The sequence below is a fragment of the Chiloscyllium punctatum genome, chromosome 47 (assembly GCF_047496795.1).
Source record: "Chiloscyllium punctatum isolate Juve2018m chromosome 47, sChiPun1.3, whole genome shotgun sequence".
NCBI classification, from domain to species: Eukaryota; Metazoa; Chordata; class Chondrichthyes; order Orectolobiformes; family Hemiscylliidae; genus Chiloscyllium; species Chiloscyllium punctatum.
Window position 1 is genome coordinate 51,524,556 of NC_092785.1, and position 22,137 is coordinate 51,546,692.

The window sequence follows — 22,137 nt, forward strand, 5'->3', positions numbered from 1 at the left end:
CGCTGTCAGGGGGTCAGTACTGAGGGAGTGCTGCACTGTCAGAGTGTCAGTACTGAAGGAGTGCTGCACTGTCAGAGGGTCAGTACTGAAGGAGTGCTGCAATGTCAGAGGGTCCATATGGGTGCAGTGTTGCACTGTCAGAGGGTCATTACTGAGGGAGCGCTACACTGTCAGCGCATCAGTCTGTGGGATACCTGCATTGTAAGAGAGTCAGTACTGAGTGAGTGCCACACTATCAGATGGGCTGAAAGACTTAGTTTCAGCTCCCATGTCTTGTGGTCTACGAGGAATATCTGAAATTGTTCAGTCCATTTCTGAATCTGCTTCCTTCATACCCTGCTCAGTAATGATTCCCACGTCCAGATTCCAGAGACTGTGTTCAAACAGACCATCTTTAATTGGTTATTGAACCTGAAGAGGTACCACCCTCTTTTCCCAGGGATCGAGTTTTTGTTTTATTCCTCAGCTTCCGTGTGCTCATCCCAAATGAATCCCACTGCCCCACACTCAGCACAGTTGGGTGTTCCTTATTTCTGAGCTTCCCAATGCTAATTCACATCCAGAATGACATCCCACACTCCTCCAAATCATATCACAGGCTAATTGCCTGGGAGAGAGGAGTGCTAAGAGGGGAAATAGAATTCTGAATGTACCTTACAGTGACATTAAGGGTGAATTGATAATGCGAGAAACACAGTGAAAATTTGTGCATGGACCCAGAGGCTACAGTGAATGAATGCATTTTGTCAATGCTCATTGGGACAGGGTTGATATGAAATCGTGAAGATGCTCTGTGATACAATTAAATGAATGAGCATATATAGAGAGAGAAATGGTTCTGAGTGGTCAGGCCTTCTTACAATCCAATAAATCTCCAAAGACAGTGGAAATGTATCTCAGTTTACCGAATGAGGTGATGGAGGAAGGAGCAGGTACACTTGCAAACATTTTCAAATCCCCTCTGTCCACAGGAGAGGTGTCATCGGACTGACCATGTGGTACTGTTATTCAAGAAGGAGCATGGGATATACCAGGCAGCTACAGGCCAGTCAGGCTAATATCGTGGGTGGGACGTCTGTTGGAAGCAATTTTGGGAGATAGAATTAATCAGCATTTAAAGAGACTGGAGTTCACGAAGAACAGTCAGAATGGTTGTGTTAAGGGGAGGGTCAGGTCTGACCAATGGGATTGCGCTTTTTAAGGAGGTGACCAGGTGTGTAAATAAGGGCAATACTTTCCTGTCGCCTGCTTGGAGGTCAGTAAGGCTTTTATCAGGATCCATACTGGAAACTGATAGTGAACATAAAAACTCAAGATCCAAGGAATTTGGTGCAGAATGCTGAGAGCCAGGAAGCAGACAGTGATGGCCCAGTTAGAAATCTCTGTCTGTTCATGTCTCACTGTTGGGGTCTTGCTGATGTGGTTGATAGAAAAGATTTAGATTTGAATGGTGGAGGGTTAATCATTGGGTTCATGAATGATATGAAGATTGGTTGGGTGATAAATACTGAGGATGATAGTCTTAGGTTACAGAAGGATGGAGATGGCCTTGTCAGATGGACCGATCAGTGGCGACGGGTGAGGTGCCTGAAGACTGGAGGGTGATTAATGATGGGCCATTATTGAAGTAAGGCTGCAAGGAACAGCCATTGAACTATGGAGCTGTGAGCCTGATGGCAGTGGTGGGTAAGCTGTTAGAGGGCATTCTGAGAGACAACTTACATGCATTTGGAAAAGCAAGGATTGATTAGGGATGGTCAGCTTGGGTTTGTTTGGAAATGATGTGTCCAAGTTGATAGAGCTTTTGAGGGGATGACCAAGGAGACAGATGAGAAGGTTTCACATAGGAGACACTTAGTAAAAGGTTAGATGACATGGCATGCAAGGAGAGAGGACAGCACAGTGTCTCAGTGGTTTGATTCTAACTCCCGGTGACTGTCTGTGTGGAGTTTACACATTCTCTCTGTATCTGTGCGGGTTCCCTCCAGGTGATCCAGTTTCCTCCCACCGCCCAAAGATGCCATGGGAAATGCAGCATTACAGGGATAGAGTAGAGGATGTGAGTCTGGGTGGGATGCTGTTCAGACAGTCAGTGTGGAGCCAATGGACGGAATGGCTTGCTTCTACACTGTAGGAATTCTAAAATTAATCCAGAGAGACAAGTAATGTTCTGGGGACCTGGGCTCCAATCTTGGACAGGGGTGGATGTGGGTCCTCACTGTCTGAAGGGGTTTGAACACAATCTGAGGGGGGGGGGCTGGGCTGAGCCCTGAAGTGTTGAGGATGTGAATGTTTTGTGGAGGTAATGTCTGAGGGGCTTTGGGGGTTAAATACAATAAAGTGACGCTTTCTTCGGTATTGAGAGAGCACTTTCTGAGGTATTGAGGGAGAACTATCTGAGGTACTGAGGGAGCACTTTCTGAAGTATTGAGGAAGCACTTTCTGAGGTATTGAGAGACCACTTTCTGAGGAATTGAGGGAGCATTATCTGAGGTACTGACGGAGCACTTTCTGAGGGACTGAGGGAGCACTTTCTGAGGTACTGAGGGAGCACTTTCTGAGGTATTGAGGGAGCACCTTCTGAGGGATTGAGGGAGAACTATCTGAGGTATTGAGGGAGCACTTTCTGGGTTACTGGGGAGCACTATCTGAGGTATTGAGGGAGCACTTTCTGATGTACTGAGGGAGAAATATCTGAGGTTCTGAGGGAGCAATTTCTGAGGTATTGAGGGAGCACTATCTGAGATATTGAGGGTGAACTATCTGAGGTATTCAGGGAGCACTACCTGAGGTACTGAGGGTGAACTATCTGAGGTACTGAGAGAGCACTTTCTGAGGTATTGAGGGAGAACTACCTGAGGTAGTGAGGGTGCACTTTCTGAGCTATTGAGGGAGCACTCTCTGAGGTATTGAGCGAGATCTATCTGAGGTACTGAGGGAGAACTATCTGAGGTACTGAGGGAGCACTATCTGAGGTATTGAGGGAGCACTTTCTGAGGTATTTAGGGAGCACACTCTGAGGTATTGAGGGAGAACTATCTGAGGTATTGAGGGAGAACTATCTGGGGTATTCAGGGAGAACTATCTGAGGTTCTGAGGGAGCACTTTCTGAGGTATTGAGGGAGCACTGTCTGAGGTACTGTGGGAGCAGTTTCTTAGATATTGAAGGGCGCACTTTCTGAGGTATTGAGGGAGCACTATCTGAGGTATTGAAGGAGCACTTTCTGAGGCACTGAGGGAGCACTTTCTGAGGTATTGAGAGACCACTTTCTGAGGAATTGAGAGAGCATTATCTGAGGTACTGAGGGAAAACTATCTGAGTTATTGAACGAGGACTTTCTGAGGAATTGAGGGAGCATTATCTGAGGTACCGAGGGAGCACTTTCTGAGGTATTGAGGGAGCATATTCGGAGGTATTGAGGGAGCAAATTACTGAGATATTGAGGGAGCACTTTCTGAGGTACTGAGGGAGAACTATCTGAGGTATTGAGGGAGCACTTTCTGAGGTATTGGGGGAGCACTTTCTGAGCTTTTGAGGGAGCACTGTCTGAGGTACTGTTGGAGCAATTTCTTAGATATTGAAGGGAGCACTCTCTGAGGTATTGCGGGAGCACTATCTAAGGTATTGAGGGACCACTTTCTGAGGTACTGAGGGAGCATTTTCTGAGGTACAGGGGGAGCACTATCTGAGGTACTGAGGGAGCAAATTTCTGAGATATTGAGGGAGCACTTTCTGAGGTACTAAGGGAGAACTTCTGAGGTATTGAGGGATCACTTTCTGAGGCACTGAGGGAGCATCTTCTGAGGTATTGAGAGACCACATTCTGAGGAATTGAGGGAGCATTATCTGAGGTACTGCGGGAAAACTATCTGAGGTATTGAACGAGGACTTTCTGAGGAATTGAGGGAGCATTATCTGAGGTACCGAGGGAGCACTTTCTGAGGTACTGAGGGAGAACTTCTGTGGTATTGAGGGAGCACTTTCTGAGGGATTGAGGGAACACATTCTGAGGTACTGAGGGAGCACTTTCTGAGGTATTGAGGGACCACCTTCTGAGGGATTGAGGGAGAACTATCTGAGGTATTGAGGGAGCACTTTCTGATGTACTGAGGGAGAAATATCTGAGGTTCTGAGGGAGCACTTTCTGAGGTATTGAGGGAGCACTACCTGAGGTATTGAGGGAGAACGATCTGAGGTACTGAGGGTGAACTATCTGAGGTACTGAGAGAGCACTTTCTGAGGTATTGAGGGAGAACTACCTGAGGTAGTGAGGGTGCACTTTCTGAGCTATTGAGGGAGCACTCTCTGAGGTATTGAGCGAGATCTATCTGAGGTACTGAGGGAGAACTATCTGAGGTACTGAGGGAGCACTATCTGAGGTATTGAGGGAGCACTTTCTGAGGTATTTAGGGAGCACACTCTGAGGTATTGAGGGAGAACTATCTGAGGTATTGAGGGAGAACTATCTGGGGTATTCAGGGAGAACTATCTGAGGTTCTGAGGGAGCACTTTCTGAGGTATTGAGGGAGAACTATCTGAGGTACTGTGGGGGCACTATCTGAGGTACTGAGGGAAACATATCTGTGGTATTGAGGGAGTACTTCCTGAGGTACTGAGGGAGAGCTATCTGAGGTATTGAGGGAGCACTATCTGAGATATTGAGGGAGAACTACCTGAGGTACTGAGGGAGAACTATCTGAGGTATTGAGGGAGAACTATCTGGGGTATTCAGGGAGAACTATCTGAGGTTCTGAGGGAGCACTTTCTGAGGTATTGAGGGAGAACTATCTGAGGTACTGTGGGGGCACTATCTGAGGTACTGAGGGAAACATATCTGTGGTATTGAGGGAGTACTTCCTGAGGTACTGAGGGAGAGCTATCTGAGGTATTGAGGGAGCACTATCTGAGATATTGAGGGAGAACTACCTGTGGTACTGTGGGAGATCTATCTGAGGTACTGAGGGAGCTCTTTCTGAGGTATTGAGGGAGCACCATCTGAGGTACTGAGGGAGAACTATCTGAGGTATTGAGGGAGTACCATCTGAGGTATTGAGGGAGAACTATCTGAGGTATTGAGATAGAATTATCTGAGGTATTGACCGAGCACAATCTGAGGTATTGAGGGAGCACTTTGTGAGGTACTGAGGGAGCGCTTTCTGAGGTACTGAGAGAGAACTATCTCAGGTACTGAGGGAGCACTATCTGACATATTGAGGGAGAACTATCTGGGGTATTCAGGGAGCACTATCTGAGGTACTGAGGGAGCACTATCTCGTGGTACAGAGTGCAGAGGATAGAAAGGAATAGATGCAATTCCCTGATCATTTCCTCAGGGTCCCCGAGGCACTCTGGTGTCGTAATCTGAAATGGAAGCCACTCCCCATTTCAGAAGATTCAGATCATTTTAAACAATCAGTGAAAAATAACATCAGGATGTGTCTGAAACATGGTTTGGGGGAAAACTTTCCTCAATCTATTGTCACTTGTTGCTTGGAGACGTTTTAGGAAAGCAGGCACCCAAACAGACTAATGCTGTCGATGCAAGAGGTGGGGCACAGGAAGATCCAACAAGTCCATCTGTAGCTGCTGTCTGTCTCCATGGAGCAGTCATCATGTGAGATCAGGGTTCCGTCCTCGGAGAAATCATTTCTCCAGCAATACCTCAACCATGCCAGCTCTGTGTGTGTGTGTGTGTGTGTGAGACAGAGAGAGAGAGAAACAGAGAGAGAGAGAGACTGCCCGTGTTTGTGTGTGTGAAAGAGTGGATGCATGTGTATCTCTGTGTGTCTGTATATGTGTGCGTGAGAGAGAAGTGCATGTTCATGTGAGAGTGTGTGGCTGTGTGTGTGTTTTAGGGTGTGTGTGTCTCTGTGTGCATGTGTGTGTGTGAGAGAGTGTGTATGTGTGTGAGAGAGAGTGTGTATGTGTGTTTGAGAGTGTGTGTGAGAGAGAGAACGTGTGTGTGTGTCTATATGTGTATGTGTCTGTGTCGAAGTGTGTATGTGTCTGTGTGTGTGTATGACAGTGTGTCTTATGTGAGAAATAGTGTGTGTGTGAGAGAGTGTGTCTGTGTGCATGTGTGTGTGAGAGTGAGTGGGTCTGTGTGTGAGAGAGAGTGCGTGTGAGAGAGAATGTGGGTGTCCGTGTGTGTGTGAGAGAGTGTGTCTATGCATATTTGAGGGAGCGTGTGTCTGCGTGTGTATGTGTGTGAGAGAGAGTGTAACTGTGTTTATGTGTGTGTGAGAGAGAGCATCTGTGTGTGTGAGAGAGTGTGTGTCCATGTGTGTGTGTGTGAGAGAGAGTGTGTCTATGTGTGTTTGAAGGAGCGTGTGTCTGCGTGTCTGTGTGTATGCATGTGAGAGAGAATGTCTGTGTGTGAGAGAGACAGAGTGTGTGTGTGAGAGAGAGTGTGAGTGTGTCAGAGACAGAGAGTGTTTGTGTGTGTGAGAGAGAGTGTCTGTGTGCGTGAGAGTGAGTGGGTGTGTGAGAGAATAAGCGTGTGTGTGTGAGTGTGTGTGTAAATGAGAGAGACTGTGTGTATGTGTGTGTGAGAGAGAGTGTGTCTGTGTGTGTTTGAGGGATCGTGTGTCTGTATGTCTGTATGTCTGTCTGTGTGTATGTGTGTGAGAGAGAATGTCTGTGTGTGTGAGAGACAGAGAGTGTGTGTGTGTGAGAGAGAATGTCTATGTACATGAGAGTGAGTGGGCGTGTGAGAGAATGAGAGTGTGTGTGAGAGTGTGTGTGTAAATGAGAGAGAGAGTGTGTCTGTGTGAGAGAGAGTGTGTCTGCGTGTATGTGTGAGAGAGTGTGCCCGTGTGTGTATTTGAGGGAGTGTATATCTGTGCATGTATGTGTGTGAGAGATATAGTGTGTGCTTGTGTGTGTTTGTGTGTGAGAGAGTTGTGCCTGTGTGTGTGTGTGTGTGTGTGTGTGTGAGTGTGTCTGTGTTTTTGTTTGAAGGAGTGTGTGTTTGTGTGTGTGAGAGAGCCTGTGTGTGGCAGGGGCTTTGTGTGTGTGTGTGTGTGTGTGTGTGTGTAAACTAGCCAATCTTTTTGGGTGCTCATGAATATAAAATCCAGCTGCTGTTTCAGGTGAGGTGGTCCTCGTGTCTCCAATGACACAAAGGCTGCAAGAGTGAATTAACTGGGGGAAAGAGAGTGCTGTTCATTCCAGTGGGGATTCATCCAATAAACCTTCCCCACACACTAACATCCCTCTGACAATGCAGTGACTAGTCCTGCACACAGTGCTCCAGGTACAAACCAATGTAATGTCACCGTAGTCTTACCAGAGCATGGGACAGCTCCTCATTACAGAGTGGGGTCTGGTGGGGATTTAATCAGAGGGTCACCAGGGCCCAGCTGAGGGGAGAGGTTGGGAAGGAGAGTCCTTCAGGGTAACCCCAGCTGGTGTGGGAATTGAACACACGCTATTGGTTTTACTCTGCATTATAAACCAACTGTCCAGCCAACTGAGCTAAGTGACTTCTCTCCAGGGGCATGCCCTGTATAACCCAATCATAGCCAGCCTGCACCTCAATAGGAGCAAGGAGCAAGGCCATTCGGCCCCCACCCTAACCCAGAAGGCAGAGCACAGGAAGCTGATGAAGGAAACAAGCCCCTCCCTTGTGGCCTTCTGAAATGGAGCTGGAGGACAGGGCAGACCTGGCCTGTTGTTTGCTTCCCCGAGACTGGCCTGCTCCACCTTACAGTGAGAGACTGAGGGGAATCTCGAGGAGATTTCACTTCTCACTGAGAGGCTGCAACTCTAATCCAAATGAGGCTGATTCCTTCCGATACTCACGGAAGAGTGCAGCACTCTACAGATCAGGGCCTTGTGGAGTCATAACCTCCAGGGTGGGGGCCAAGAGCTGGGAGGTAGTGTTAAGAACATAAGACCATCTGAAATAGGAACAGGAGGAGACCATTCATCCCCTCGAGCCTGCTCTACTATTCAATAGGATCGTGGAGGATTTAGCATTTGATTTGGGAGCTGAAACCCGGACAGTACAGAGACAGAGAATCAAATTATTCTGCTATACGGAATCATCAGACAGGAGCTGGAACCAAAGAGAGTGAACACACACAGACACAGACACACAGACACACACACACACACACACACACACACTGTGGGATTCAGGCTGTCTGTGGGAATTTTACCACAAGATGCGAGCTCTTCACTGAGGAGAGACAACGGCGCAAGATGCTAGAGAGGGGGAGGCTGCACAGTCTGATCCCACCGATCAGAGAAACGGCTTGCACCTTAATAGAACAGGGATCGGCATTCTGGCAGGCAGGTTTTCTGCTGCAACACCGCTACATTTAAACTAAGTAGCGGGGGGGAGGGGACAAGCTGGATGTTTAAAAAGGAAATTGAAGGGGTAGTTAGAACAAGAGAAGTCAAGAAAGACAACTGTATCAAGGAGGCAGAAAACTGGAAAAGGCATCATGCTGTAAAGTTGAGTGAAATAAGGGTTGAGGGGAAGGGTGAGAGCAGTAACAAATTAAAAATTCTATATATGAATGCACGAAGCATTAGACACAAGGTGGATGAGCTTGAGGCTCTTTTGGAAATTGGCAGATACGATATTGTGGGGATAACTGAGACGTGGCTTCACGGGGACAGGGCCTGGGAAATGAATATTCAAGGCTACACGTGCTATCGTAAGGATAGACTGACGGGCAGAGGGGGTGGGGTGGCCTTGTTGGTAAGGGAGGATATTCAGTCCCTTGCGCGGGTGGACCTAGAGTCAGGGGATGTAGAGTCAGTGTGGATAGAGCTTCGAAACACTAAGGGTAAAAAGACCCTCATGGGAGTCATCTACAGTCCCCCAAACAGTAGTCTGGATGTTGGAGGTAAGTTGAATCAGGAGCTGAATTTGGCTTGTCGCAAAGATGTTACTACAGTTGTTATGGGGGATTTTAACATGCAGGTAGACTGGGAGAATCAGGATGGTTTCGGGCCTCAAGAAAGAGACTTTGTGGAGTGCCTCAGAGATGGATTTTTAGAGCAGCTGGTGCTGGAGCCGACCAGGGATAAGGCGATTCTGGATCTGGTATTGTGTAACGAACCAGAATTGGTCAGTGACCTCGAAGTGAAGGAGCCATTGGGAAGTAGTGACCATAATACAATAAGCTTCAATCTGCAATTTGAGAGGGAGTGGGTACAATCTGAAGTGACAATATTTCAGTTGAATAAAGGGAAATATGGAGCTCTGAGGGAGCAACTGGCCAAAGTTCAATGGTTCAATACCTTAACAGGGAAGACCGTGGAGGAACAATGGCGGATATTTCTGTGTATGATGCAGAAGATGCAGGATCAGTTCATTCCTAAAAGGAAGAAAGATCCCAGGAGGAGACATGGGCGGCCGTGGCTGACGAGGGAAGTAAAGAAACATATAAGGTTAAAAGAGAAAAAGTATAACTTAGCGAAGATAAGCGGGAAAACGGAGGACTGGGAAGCTTTTAAAGAACAACAGAGGATTAGTAAGAAGGAAATACGCAGAGAAAAAATGAGGTACGAAGGTAAACTGGCCAAGAATATAAAGGAGGATAGTAAAAGCTTTTTTAGGTATGTCCAAGGCAAAAAAATGGTTAGAACAAAAATTGGGCCCTTGAAGACAGAAGCAGGGGAATATATTACAGGGAACGAAGAAATGGCAGAGGAATTAAATGGGTACTTCAGATCTGTGTTCACTGGGGAAGACACAAGCAATCTCCCTGAGGTAACAGTGGCTGAAGGACCTGAACTTAAGGGAATTTCTATTTGCCAGGATTTGGTGTTGGAGAGACTGTTAGGTCTGAAGGTTGATAAGTCTCCGGGACCTGATGGCCTGCATCCCAGGGTACTGAAGGAGGTGGCTCGGGAAATCGTGGATGCGCTGGTGATTATTTTCCAGAGATCAATAGAATCGGGGTCGGTTCCTGAGGATTGGAGGGCGGCTAATGTTGTGCCACTTTTTAAGAAGGGTGGGCGGGAGAAAGCAGGAAATTATAGACCAGTTAGTCTGACCTCAGTGGTGGGAAAGATGCTGGAGTCTATTATAAAGGATGAAATTACGGCACATCTCGATAATAGTAACAGGATAGGACAGAGTCAGCATGGATTTATGAAGGGGAAATCATGCTTGACTAAATTTTTTGAATTTTTTAAGGATGTAACTCGGAAGATGGACGAGGGAGATCCAGTGGATGTAGTGTACCTGGACTTTCAGAAAGCTTTTGATAAAGTCCCACACAAGAGGTTAGTGAGTAAAATTAGGGCGCACGGGATTGGGGGCAAAGTACTAGATTGGATAGAGAATTGGTTGGCTAATAGGAAACAAAGGGTAGTGATTAACGGCTCCATTTCGGAATGGCAGGCAGTGACCAGTGGGGTACCGCAGGGATCCGTGCTGGGACCGCAGCTTTTTACAATATATGTAAATGATATAGAAGATGGTATCAGCAATAACATTAGCAAATTTGCTGATGACACAAAGCTAGGTGGTAGGGAGAAATGTGATGAGGATGTTAGGGGATTACAGGGTGACCTGGACAAGTTAGGTGAGTGGGCAGATGCATGGCAGATGCAGTTTAATGTGGATAAATGTCTGGTTATCCACTTTGGTGGCAAGAACAGGAAGGCAGATTACTACCTCAATGGTATCAAATTAGGTAAAGGGGCTGTTCAGAGAGATCTGGGTGTTCTTGTCCACCAGTCAATGAAGGCAAGCATGCAGGTACAGCAGGTCGTGAAGAAGGCTAATAGCATGCTGGCCTTCATAACAAGAGGGATTGAGTATAGAAGCAAAGAGGTGCTTCTGCAGCTGGACAGGGCCCTGGTGAGACCACACCTGGAGTACTGTGTACAGTTCTGGTCTCCAAATTTGAGGAAAGACATTCTGGCTATTGAGGGAGTGCAGCGTAGGTTCACGAGGTCAATTCCTGGAATGGCAGGATTGCCTTACACGGAAAGACTGAAGCGACTGGGCTTGTATACCCTTGAGTTAAGAAGACTGAGAGGGGATCTGATTGAAACGTATAGGATTATGAAAGGACTGGACACTCTGGCAGGAGGGAACATACTTCCGTTGATGGGGGAGTGCCGAACCAGAGGACACAACTTAAAAATACGGGGTAGACCATTTAGGACAGAGATGAGGAGAAACTACTTCACCCAGAGAGTGGTGGCTGTGTGGAATGCTCTGCCCCAGAGGGCAGTGGAGGCCCAGTCTCTGGATTCATTTAAGAAAGAATTGGATAGAGCTCTTAAAGATAGTGGAGTCAAGGGTTATGGAGATAAGGCTGGAACAGGATACTGATTAGGAATGATCAGCCATGATCATATTGAATGGCGGTGCAGGCTCGAAGGGCAGAATGGCTTACTCCTGCATCTATTGTCTATTGTCTATTATCTCACTGCTTCCCACTCCCATGAGAGCTCTTATGTATATTTCTGTGTTCCCAGCTGTCTCTCCCACATTTTCCCTTCAATCCCTATCTCACAACATCCTTCATATCTCTGCCCTGTTGACATTTCCCTGCAGATTCCCTCCCTCCAACACTCTGCCCCTTTGTCACCCCATCATGTTTTTCAGGAATGTTTAATCATTCAATCTTCCCCAAAACCAACACCTTGCTCATCTCCCTCTGCATCTTTCTCTCAGCTCTGTGGGATCTTGACGTTCTTGTCTGTAAATCATTCTCGTTGCATTACAGCCGCCCCCTCCCCCCTCCCCCCCCCCACTCCACTCTCTCAGCTCTACGCTGCTGCTGCAACTCCTCTCTCTTTCTCTACCCTATATCTCTCCCTGGGATTTCTCTCTCGCTGTCTATCTGACCTTCTCTCCCTGTCTTTGCCTCCCCTTTTTCCCCTTGTATCTGTCTGACATTGTATTTCTTTTCCAGGGGTTTTACTCTCTCTCTCTCTCTCGCCTTTTCTCTCTCTGCCTCTCTCCTACTCTTTTTCAGTTCTTCTCACTTTCTCTCCCACCCTCTGCCTGCCCATCTTCCTCTTATTCTCTCCCTCCCTCTCACTGTCTGTCTACCCATCTCTCTTTCACTCTTGTAGTTTCTCTCCCTCTGTCTCCCTAGACCCCTGTCCCAATGACTGGGGAAGGGACATGGGAAGAGTTTGTCTCTGTGTCGCTGGATGCTGTACATTTAATGCGGGGGATCAACCTTTTCCTGGTCTCTCCCGAATGTTACCCCGACTGTGGGGAGGGGGTTAGTGTAAGGGACATAAAAGTACTTTTCTCATTGAGTCTGAAATGAAGAAAAAGAGAAAGGGAGCGTGACAAAAAGAGAAAGAGAGAGATGGAGAGAGTGGGGATGGAGAAAGTGGGGAAAGAGAGAGAGATGGGCAGTGAGAAACAGGGAGAGGAAGAAGGACACATATGGAGGGAGAAGGACAGTGTGTGTGTCAGGGGAATGGTTGCAGAGTGGGATCTTTCTGTGCATGACAGCAGCCAGTCAAAAGGTGTGTTAGTCTCTGCACCATGTCCTCCAGCCCAGGAGCTGTGGGTCTACATGGGAAGGGGGAGATTGGGAGACAGGGAGGGAGTGGGACAGCCAGAGATGGGGGACTGTTTGATGGGGTTTTAGGGTTGGTGGAGAAAGGAGGGGCTGCTGTGAGAGACAGAGAGATTGAGGGAGGGACAGCATGAGACGCAATGTCTGAGACAGGATGGAGAAGAGGTATTCAAAGTTTCTGAGAAGATTTGTAGCTCAGGTGCTCATTGTTGTTGTTGTGTTCGCCGAGCTGGAAATTTGTGTTGCAGACGTTTCGTCCCCTGTCTAGGTGACATCCTCAGCGTTTGGGAGCCTCCTGTGAAGCGCTTCTGTGTTGGTCCCTCCGGCATTTATAGTGGCCTGTCTCTGCCGCTTCTGGTTGTCAGTTCCAGCTGTCCGTTGCAATGGCCGGTATATTGGGTCCGGGTTGGTGTGTTTAACAAACACATCGACCTGGATCCAATATACCGGCCACTGCAGTGGACAGCTGGAACTGACAACCAGAAGCGGCAGATACAAATCACTATAAATGCCGGAGGGACCAACACAGAAGCGCTTCACAGGAGCCCCCCAAGCACCGAGGATGTCACCGAGACAGGGGACGAAACGTCTGCAACACAAATTCCCAGCTCGGCGAACAGAACCACAACATGGAGAAGAGGTCTCCACAGAAAGGATAGTCAGTGAGGCCATTCAGGGGACAATGGAATATAAAAGCAGAGATGTACTACTCAGACTTTATAAAGCTCTGGTTAGGCCCCATTTGGAGTACTGTGTCCAGTTTTGGTCCCCACACCTCAGGAAGGACATACTGGCACTGGAACGTGTCCAGCAGAGATTCACACGGATGATCCCTGGAATGACAGGTCTAGCATATGAGGGACGGCTGAGGATACTGGGATTGTATTCGTTGGAGTTTAGAAGATTAAGGGGAGATCTAATAGAGACGTATAAAATAATACATGGCTTTGAAAAGGTGGATGCTAGGAAATTGTTTCTGTTAGGCGAGGAGACGAGGACCCGTGGACACAGCCTTAGAATTAGAGGGGGTCATTTCAGAACAGAAATGTGGAGACATTTCTTCAGCCAGAGAGTGGTGGGCCTGTGGAATTCATTGCCACGGAGTGCAGTGGAAGCCAGGACGCTAAATGTCTTCAAGGCCGAGATTGATAGGTTATTGTTGTCTAGAGGAATTAAGGGCTATGGGGAGAATGCTGGTAAGTGGAGCTGAAATGCTCATCAGCCATGACTGAATGGCGGAGTGGACTCGATGGGCCGAATGGCCTTACTTCCACTCCTATGTCTTATGGTCTTATGGTCCTATGGTCTTAATCCTGAGGATCCTGAACAGGACCAGGATCATTTAATGGGGGGGGGGGGGAGAATGGGCAGGAAGGACTCCATCTGTGATACAAGCCTTCTATAATTCTGGGACTGGGATCTTGCTGTGCATTAAAACAGCCACAGGCCAGTCAGTCAACCCAGAATCATTTACCTGCGTGAGAAAGGAAGGGCTGCAAATGCTGGAGAGTCAGAGTTACAAAGTGTGGAGCTGGGGAAGCACAGCGGGTCAGCCAGGAGAGTCGATGGTTCAGGCCTGACCTGCTGGGCTTTTCCAGCTCCACACTTTTCCATTCATTTCCCTCTGCCCCAGGGAGTGCGGCTCACAGCAATGTTGGGGGCAGTGAAATATTTGAGGTGGGCACATCTGGTGTGGCAATTATTTGGGAGGGAAGATATTTGGGGAAGGGGATAAATTTGGGAGGACAGTGAAAATGAGGGGCACAGCATTTTTGAGGGGGTACAAAATTGGGTGAGATCTTTCAGGTCTGAAATAGCGAAAAACAGAAAGGGAGGGTGAGAAAAAGATACAGAGATGGAGAGAATGCGGATGGGGAAGGGGAATGGGAGAAAGATGGGCAGAGAGAGACAGGGAGAGGGAGAGAGTGAGAGAAAGAGTGTGTGTATGAGAGAGAAAGACAGAAGGACAGAGAGAGGGAGAGAAGGGGAAGTCAGACTAAGACTGAGGAGTTAAAACATGGACAGACTGAAGGGGTGACACTTGTTATTCTAGTTGGTTCCAACTCTCTCTCTCAATGGATTTTCACATTCCCTCTCTCCCATGCCCCTGGGTTTTGCTTCAGCCTCTCTCTGTCTCTGGTTCTGCTTCTGGGTCTGCGAAAATGTTTTCTCTCGCCCTCGCTGTCTCTGGATGGTCAGATGGTCTCTGTCTCTTGCCATGCTGGTCTCCTCAGAAGGCCTCCAGAGATTCAGGCAATCAATCTGCAGATATACCCTGTTTTTGTTAATTTCTGGATTGTTTTCAGGAACTTTCTGTCGTTCTGGCCAATTAGGAGAATCCGTTAATAGTTTTAAGCATTGCCAATCATTTGGATGGCTTGTTGCTGTTCATTTCTTTGTGTAGCAGGAGCCGGTGCCTTCCTGTCTGGGCCCTCATTTGTTTGGTAGATACGTCTGTCCAGAATAACTGTTGCCTTTTACATCATGCTGTGTTTGCACTGTGCCTGGTGTGCGGGTTTTGTGATTTGGGAGATTTCCTTGGCCAATAAACCTTGGCTGTCTTTCTGTGTTTTAGCCAGGAGATTGTGACATCTCCCCCAACTCATCCACTTGAATGGAAAGAAAGAAGCTTATGCAATAAATTACAAACCTAATTTTAAAAGCTGGTTATGCTTGTTGTCAGAGTAGCCAGCTGTCTGTGCAAAAGCCATTGTGTACGTTTTCCAAACCGATGGTCTTATAGCTTCACTTGAAGGTTACCACTGATGATGCTACCCAGCCAGGTAACGAAACGTCTGGATATCAAACCTATCACCGAGCAAACCTACTCCCTAAGTCTTATTGCTGATAAGTGATATCATAAAATCTTGACAGAACAGAATCAGACCGTTCGGCCCATTGAGTCCATAATGACCCTCTTAAGAGAATCCAACTCAGACCCACTCCCCCAATGATATCCCTGAAACCTTGCATTTCCTATGGCTACTCCAGCCAGCCCGAATATCCCTTGACACAATTGGAAAGTTAATATGGCCAATCTGTTGTAATGGCAACTATGAGCAGGAAATCAACACTGGCCCGGCCAGGAACACTCAAACACTGGAAATGAATGAAAATAAGTTGATCACCCGGGGCGTTCCATCTACCTTCCAGCCCCTGAGTGTGTGTCCAGGCATTATTCACCATGATCGTACCCATCTGTTACAGCCTGCAATCCTAACCACCGGTATCCCGAGATATATCAAGGTGAGTGCGGTTAGGACCACAACCGATGTGAGAGGAGCCAAATTCTTGGATAACAGGCTTTAGGAATGTCATGGTATGACCTGTTCCTTCCCATTTAGGTAAGTATGGTCCCTGGCAATGTTCCCTCTATCTCCACAGGAAGTGGGAGGTAATCATGGTAGCCCTTCCAAATACCTTTTTTATACAACTCCGATAATTTGGACTTCATCCTACCTTTGGTCACTTGGGTTAAGTGGAATCCCTCATACCAAGCCCAGGTGTCCCACCGAGAGTGTCCTTACAGCTGTTATTAACCCAGCCCTTGGCGAGCTGCTGTCACTGACAGTGAGAGACCTTGGTGTGGGTGTTCTCCTGGAACAAATATTTATGCTGTTTGTCACTAACCCGGGATGGGACATTCCCTTGGCTGGCCTGTCTGAGCTCCTCCCTCAGCTGTTTCATCATCCCGTTACCATAGATTCTGCACAGGGTGTGGTTTTACTGCTCACCATAATTTCTGATTGGGACGTGGATGATCTGGTTAATCGTGTTGGCGTGACCCTCCAGTTTGGTCAAGAAGTGATGGTTCGCCTGATTCTCCACGAGTTGTCCCATGGTCTCCTCTGGGCTTTCTGTATTCAGTCTTTTTCAGGCTCATGAGAGAGTTGTTGGGTCAGGATCCTGAGTTTATTCTCCAAATTAGCCAAGTCAACGTACTGACCGGTAACACTCCCGCCCTGGGGATGGACTCGTATACTGTGGCTCAATCATTAAGGAGTTCCCTTTTCATTTGTCTGTTAATTACTTTTCTGGGTTCTGTGTTTTCCCTCAAATTTCCCTGTCCATTGTCCCATTATCCTGTGGGTCAGTTGGGACCGTGATTATTTTAATGGGGAAGGACACCAGTCTGATTACTGTATCCCTGATACATTCATTATGATTAGTGCCAGTTTGTGATAAACGTTCATGAACAAGGAATTCGCTGTGAGTTTAATCACTAGTATATTGTGAGATCCTGGCATGTGTGGGACCAGCTGGGGGAGGAGCCTTCCCTCCTGGTCACAGCCCGTTTTTAATGTTGTTTCTGCGGAATTCTCCCTGGTGGGCTTCCTGGGATATTGCTGTCCGAAAATGACCCCTAGTCCAGGCAGGGTGCTTGGTATCCTACTACCATGCACCCATTCTCGTGAAATCCTACCAATCACTACTGATCCCTGAGCTCCTTTAACACAATGTGGAAATCCCTAAAGTCTATTTCGTATTCAGTGATTAATTAGCAGAGGGCCCAAGCCTCATTACGGGTGCGATTGAGGGGTCGAATCCCAGTAGTCCCTCCACCTTTCTGAGAGATGGGAGACAAAGGGTCGGGCCCAGTTTCTCATCGCTAAGAGAGGTGCAGCTCATATCCCCAAAAATCCAGACAAATTGGGCACAGAGTCTCCGGGTGAAGCTGACGGGGGGAGGGGGGAGCATTCCCCTGGTTGTTGTTCTGCAGTTATGTAGCGCCTCTGCAGGTTATGCCTTATCCTGCCATCGAGCAGTGAGGATCGCTGCCTTCGTCTCATCATGGATGCCCCTCCCTAGCTGTTGGCCCTCAGGGAGGGCTGAATGGCCTGCTGGACTAAGGCACATGGCGATTCATTTGGTTTGCTCCTCAGCGTCCACTCTGTGTATGACAGACTGTCAGTCAGTATCTGTGCCAGAGACGGGATATTGTTGGTGCTGCCCACCAGCTGGGTGCCTGGAATGGCTGTTGTGTACGGAGTGAGACCATAAGCTGCTTTACACTGGGTAACCACATGATTCATGGACTCTGAGTTCGGCTGTGGCTCAGGGATGGGGGCAAAAGGTGCAGTTACCTTTGAGACAGGCAGTGGGAGTCCTCATCTGTGAGTGGGTGTGGATGTGTCAGTGTGGAGCCTGTCATTATCTCCCTGGGGAGGTAGAACCCCAAAGGCACACATTATCCCATTCTGGGAGGAGTCCTGGTTCCCTAGGGATTGTATTTGCTTCTGGCACCTCCTACTGGGGCCTGATGTGTGTTGCTCCGTGTTGCAGGTGTACAGGACCCATACAGCTGCTTGGAGCTCATACACTGTCCTTCCAGATTGTCAATGTAACCTGAGGCTGCTTCCCCATCCCCAGAGACCCTCCTTTCACTGGATTGGGCTCTTCCCAATTGGAACTGGAGTAGTCCCATGTGGGTGAGATTTTCCTGCAACCTTCTGTCCTGCTCATTGTGTCGGAGACCTAGCTCGGTCACAGCCTGTAGGTTTCCCTGGGGTGACCGGATCCCAGCTGCCTTATCCCAGCCCGGGGTCCTCCAGGCTATCGGCAGTGGAGAGAGCTTTCCAGCTTCCTTCCCCAGTTCTCTATGGGCATCTCACTGCAGCTCCTGTGCCAGGAGTCCTTCAATGCAAGGCCAGGCTGGCTTCCTGTGAAATTCTGCAGGACTGTTTCAGATTTGTACCAGCTCGTATTCCTATTGCTTTGGCTGCTTCGGTATTATGGGACACCTGGGTATTTTCATAGAGTCATAGATTTCTACAGCATGGAGACAGGCTCTTTGGCCCAAACTGGCCCATCCACACTAACCCCATTTCCCTGCACTTGGCCCATATCCTTCCACTACGTTCCTCTCCATGTATTTGTCCAAGTGCCTTTTAAATGTTCTTAAAAGTATCCTCCTCGACCACTTGCACTGGTAGTTCATTCCGTATGTGGACCACCCTCTGGGGAAAAGCATTGTCCCTCAGGTTCCCTTTTAATCGTTCCCCTTTCACCTTAAACTGATGCCCTTTCATCCTTGATTCCCTAAGCCTTGGATAAAGACTGAGTGCATGCACCCTATTCATGCCTCCCATGATCTTATACACCTCTATAAGGACACCCCCTCAGTCTCTTACGCACGAAAGAAAATGTCCTTGCTTGTCCAACCTCTGTCTATAACCGTCTAGTTGAGTTCTGGCAACATCCTTGTAAGTTTCTTCTGCACTCTTTCCAGTTTAATAACATCCTTCCTATAGCAAGGTGGGTAAAACTGAACACAATATTCCAAGTGTGGCCTCACCAACATCCTGCACAACTACAACAGAACTTCCCAACTTCGATATTCCATGCCCTGACTGGTGAAGGGCCCAGTGTGCCAAAAGCCTCCTTCACTGCCCTATCTCCCTGAGTTCAGAGAGCCGTGCTCCTAGAATCCAAGCTCCCTCTGTCCCACTACACTCCATCAGGCCCTACCAATCCCCATGAAACCCCAGTCTTGATGTGACTTTCCAAAATGCGAGATCTCGCCCTTGTCTGTATTAAACTCTATTTGTCATTTCTCAGCCCAATTCCCCAGCTGATCAAGGCCCTGTTGCAATTGCTGAGAACCTTCCTCACTTATTTTAGTGTAATCTGAAAACTTTCTAATCATGCCTTAAACATCCCCATCCAAATTATTGATATAGATGACAAACAGTAATGGGCCTAGCACTGACCAGCTCAGTGGCACAATGGCACAGTGGTTAGCACTCAGGCCTCACAACACTGTCAATCTGGGTTCAATTCCAACCTCACAGGATGGTCTGTGTGGGTTAGATCCTGTTAGGGTTAGAATTCCTACAGTATGGAAACAGGCCATTTGGCCCAACAAGTCCACACCGACCTGCTGAAGAGTAACTCACCCAGATCATTCTCCTTACCCAATCTTTACCCTGGACGAATGCACCGAGCACTATGGACAACTTAGCCTGGCCAATTCATCTGACCTGTACATTTTTGGATTGTGGGGGGAAACCGGAGCACCCAGAGGAAACCCACGTAGACACAGGGAGAATGTGCAAACTCCACACAGACAGTCACTTGAGGCTGGTGTCGAACCCGGGTCCCTGGCGCTGTGAGGCAGCAGTGCCAACCACTGAGACACCATGCCAACCCAAGTGAGTTTGTATGTTCTTCCCATGTCTGCGTGGGTTTTCTCTGGGTGCTCCGGTTTACTCCCACAATCCAAAGATGTGCAGGTCAGGTAAACTGGCAATGCTCAGTTGCCTATAGTGTTCATGGATGTGTAAGTAAGTTGCATTAGTCAGGGGTTAATGTAGAGTAACAGGGTATGGGAATAGGTTTGGGTGGAATAATCTTCAGAGGGCCAGTGATCTTGTTGGGCCGAAGGGCCTGTTTCCACAGAGGAGGGAATCTATGATTCTATGACCGCTGAGGCACACCACTAGTCACAGGCCTCCAGTCTGACTGTTACCCTCTGCTTCCTACCATCAAGCCAATTGAGTACTCAGTTTGCCAACGCCCCCTGGATTCCATGCGATCTAACCTTCCAGAGCAAGGTACCATGTGGAATCTTATCAAAGGCCTTCCTGAAGTCTGTAGAGTCTACATGTACTGGCCTGCCCTCGCCAAACTTCCTGATCACTTCATCAAAGAACGCTGACAAATTTGTGAGGCCTAGTCTCCCACACACAAGGCTATGCTGACTACTCCCAATTAAATGTTGTATTTCCAAATGCAGAGCATCTTCTCAAGTAATTTACTTACCATGGATGTTGGGTTTACTGTTCTATGGTTCCCAGGTTTTCCTTTGCAGCCCTTCTCGAATAAAGGCACAACAGTTGCTGCCCTCCAAAATGTGGGACCTCACCTGTAGGGAATGTCGATGCAAAAAGATCAGCCAGGGACCCCCACAATTTTTTCTCTCGCCTCTTGCTGTGTTGTTGGATATATTTGGTCAGGAGATTTGTCCACGTTCATACATTCTAATACATATAAATACACAAAGGACAGGATTAATTATTAATACCTGCATCCCTCTGACCTGACCTGGGAGAGATGGGTCAGGAGGGGGAGATTACTTTGTCGGGTGGGGGTAAGTCAGGGAGGGGGAGATTGCCGTGTTGAGTAGGGATCAGTCAGGAAGGGAGAGATTGCAGTGTTGGGTAGGGATCAGTCAGGGAGGGGGAGATTGCAGTGTTGGGTAGGGATCAGTCAGGGAGGGGGAGATTACAGTGTTGGGGAGGGAACAGTCAGGGAGGGGCATATTGCAGTGTTGAGTAGGGATCAGTCAGAGAGCGGGAGATTGCAGTGTTGGGTAGGGATCAGTCAGAGAGCGGTTGAGTGCAGTGTTGTGTAGGGATCAGTCAGGGAGGGGTAGGTTGTAGTGTTGGGTAGGGATCAATCAGGGAGGGGGAGATTGCCGTGTTGAGTAGGGATCAGTCAGGAAGGGAGAGATTGCAGTGTTGGGTAGGGATCAGTCAGGAAGGGAGAGATTGCAGTGTTGGGTAGGGATCAGTCAGGGAGGGGGAGATTGCAGTGTTGGGGAGGGAACAGTCAGGGAGGGGCATATTGCAGTGTTGAGTAGGGATCAGTCAGAGAGCGGGAGATTGCAGTGTTGGGTAGGGATCAGTCAGAGAGCGGTTGAGTGCAGTGTTGTGTAGGGATCAGTCAGGGAGGGGTAGGTTGTAGTGTTGGGTAGGGATCAATCAGAGAGGGGGAGATTACAGTTTTGGGTAGGGATCAGTCAGGGAGGGGGCGATTGGAGTGTTGGGTAGGGATCAGTCAGGGAGAGGGAGGTTGCAGTGTTGGGTAGGGATCAGTCAGGGAGGGGGAGATTGCAGTGTTGGGTAGGGATCAGTCAGGGAGGGGGAGATTACTTTGTTGGGTGGAGATCAGTCAGGGAGGGGGAGATTGCAGTGTTGGGTGGGGATCAGTCAGGGAGGGGGAGATTGCAGTGTTGGGTAGGGATCAGTCAGGGAGGGGGTGATTGCAGTGTTGGGTTGGGGTCAGTCAGGGAGGGGGAGATTACAGTGTTGCGGAGGGATCAGTCAGGGAGGGGGAGATTGCAGTGTTGGGTGGGGATCAGTCAGCGAGGGGCATATTGCAGTGTTGAGTAGGGATCAGTCAGGGAGGGGGTGATTGTAGAGTTGGGTTGGGGTCAGTCAGGAGGGGGAGATTACAGTGTTGGGGAGGGAACAGTCAGGGAGGGGGTGATTGCAGTGTTGGGTTGGGATCAGTCAGGGAGGGGGTGATTGCAGTGTTGGGTTGGGGTCAGTCAGGGAGGGGGTGAGTGCAGTGTTGGGTAGGGATCAGTCAGGGAGGGGGAGATTGCAGTGTTGGGTAGGGATCAGTCAGGGAGGGGGAGATTACAGTGTTGGGGAGGGAACAGTCAGGGAGGGGCATATTGCAGTGTTGAGTAGGGATCAGTCAGAGAGCGGGAGATTGCAGTGTTGGGTAGGGATCAGTCAGAGAGCGGTTGAGTGCAGTGTTGTGTAGGGATCAGTCAGGGAGGGGTAGGTTGTAGTGTTGGGTAGGGATCAGTCAGGGAGGGGGAGATTGCCGTGTTGAGTAGGGATCAGTCAGGAAGGGAGAGATTGCAGTGTTGGGGAGGGAACAGTCAGGGAG

General features: G+C 48.5%; 1 long non-coding RNA gene across 1 annotated transcript in view; it reads left to right on the plus strand.

Annotated features, from left to right (window-relative positions):
• The window catches only part of LOC140468478 (uncharacterized), a 59,175-nt gene that overhangs the window by 9,979 nt on the left and 27,059 nt on the right, over positions 1–22,137 (plus strand). The window contains exon 2 of the long non-coding RNA XR_011955664.1: positions 10,158–10,246. This is a non-coding gene — a long non-coding RNA (uncharacterized lncRNA). The remainder of the gene's footprint in view (positions 1–10,157; positions 10,247–22,137) is intronic.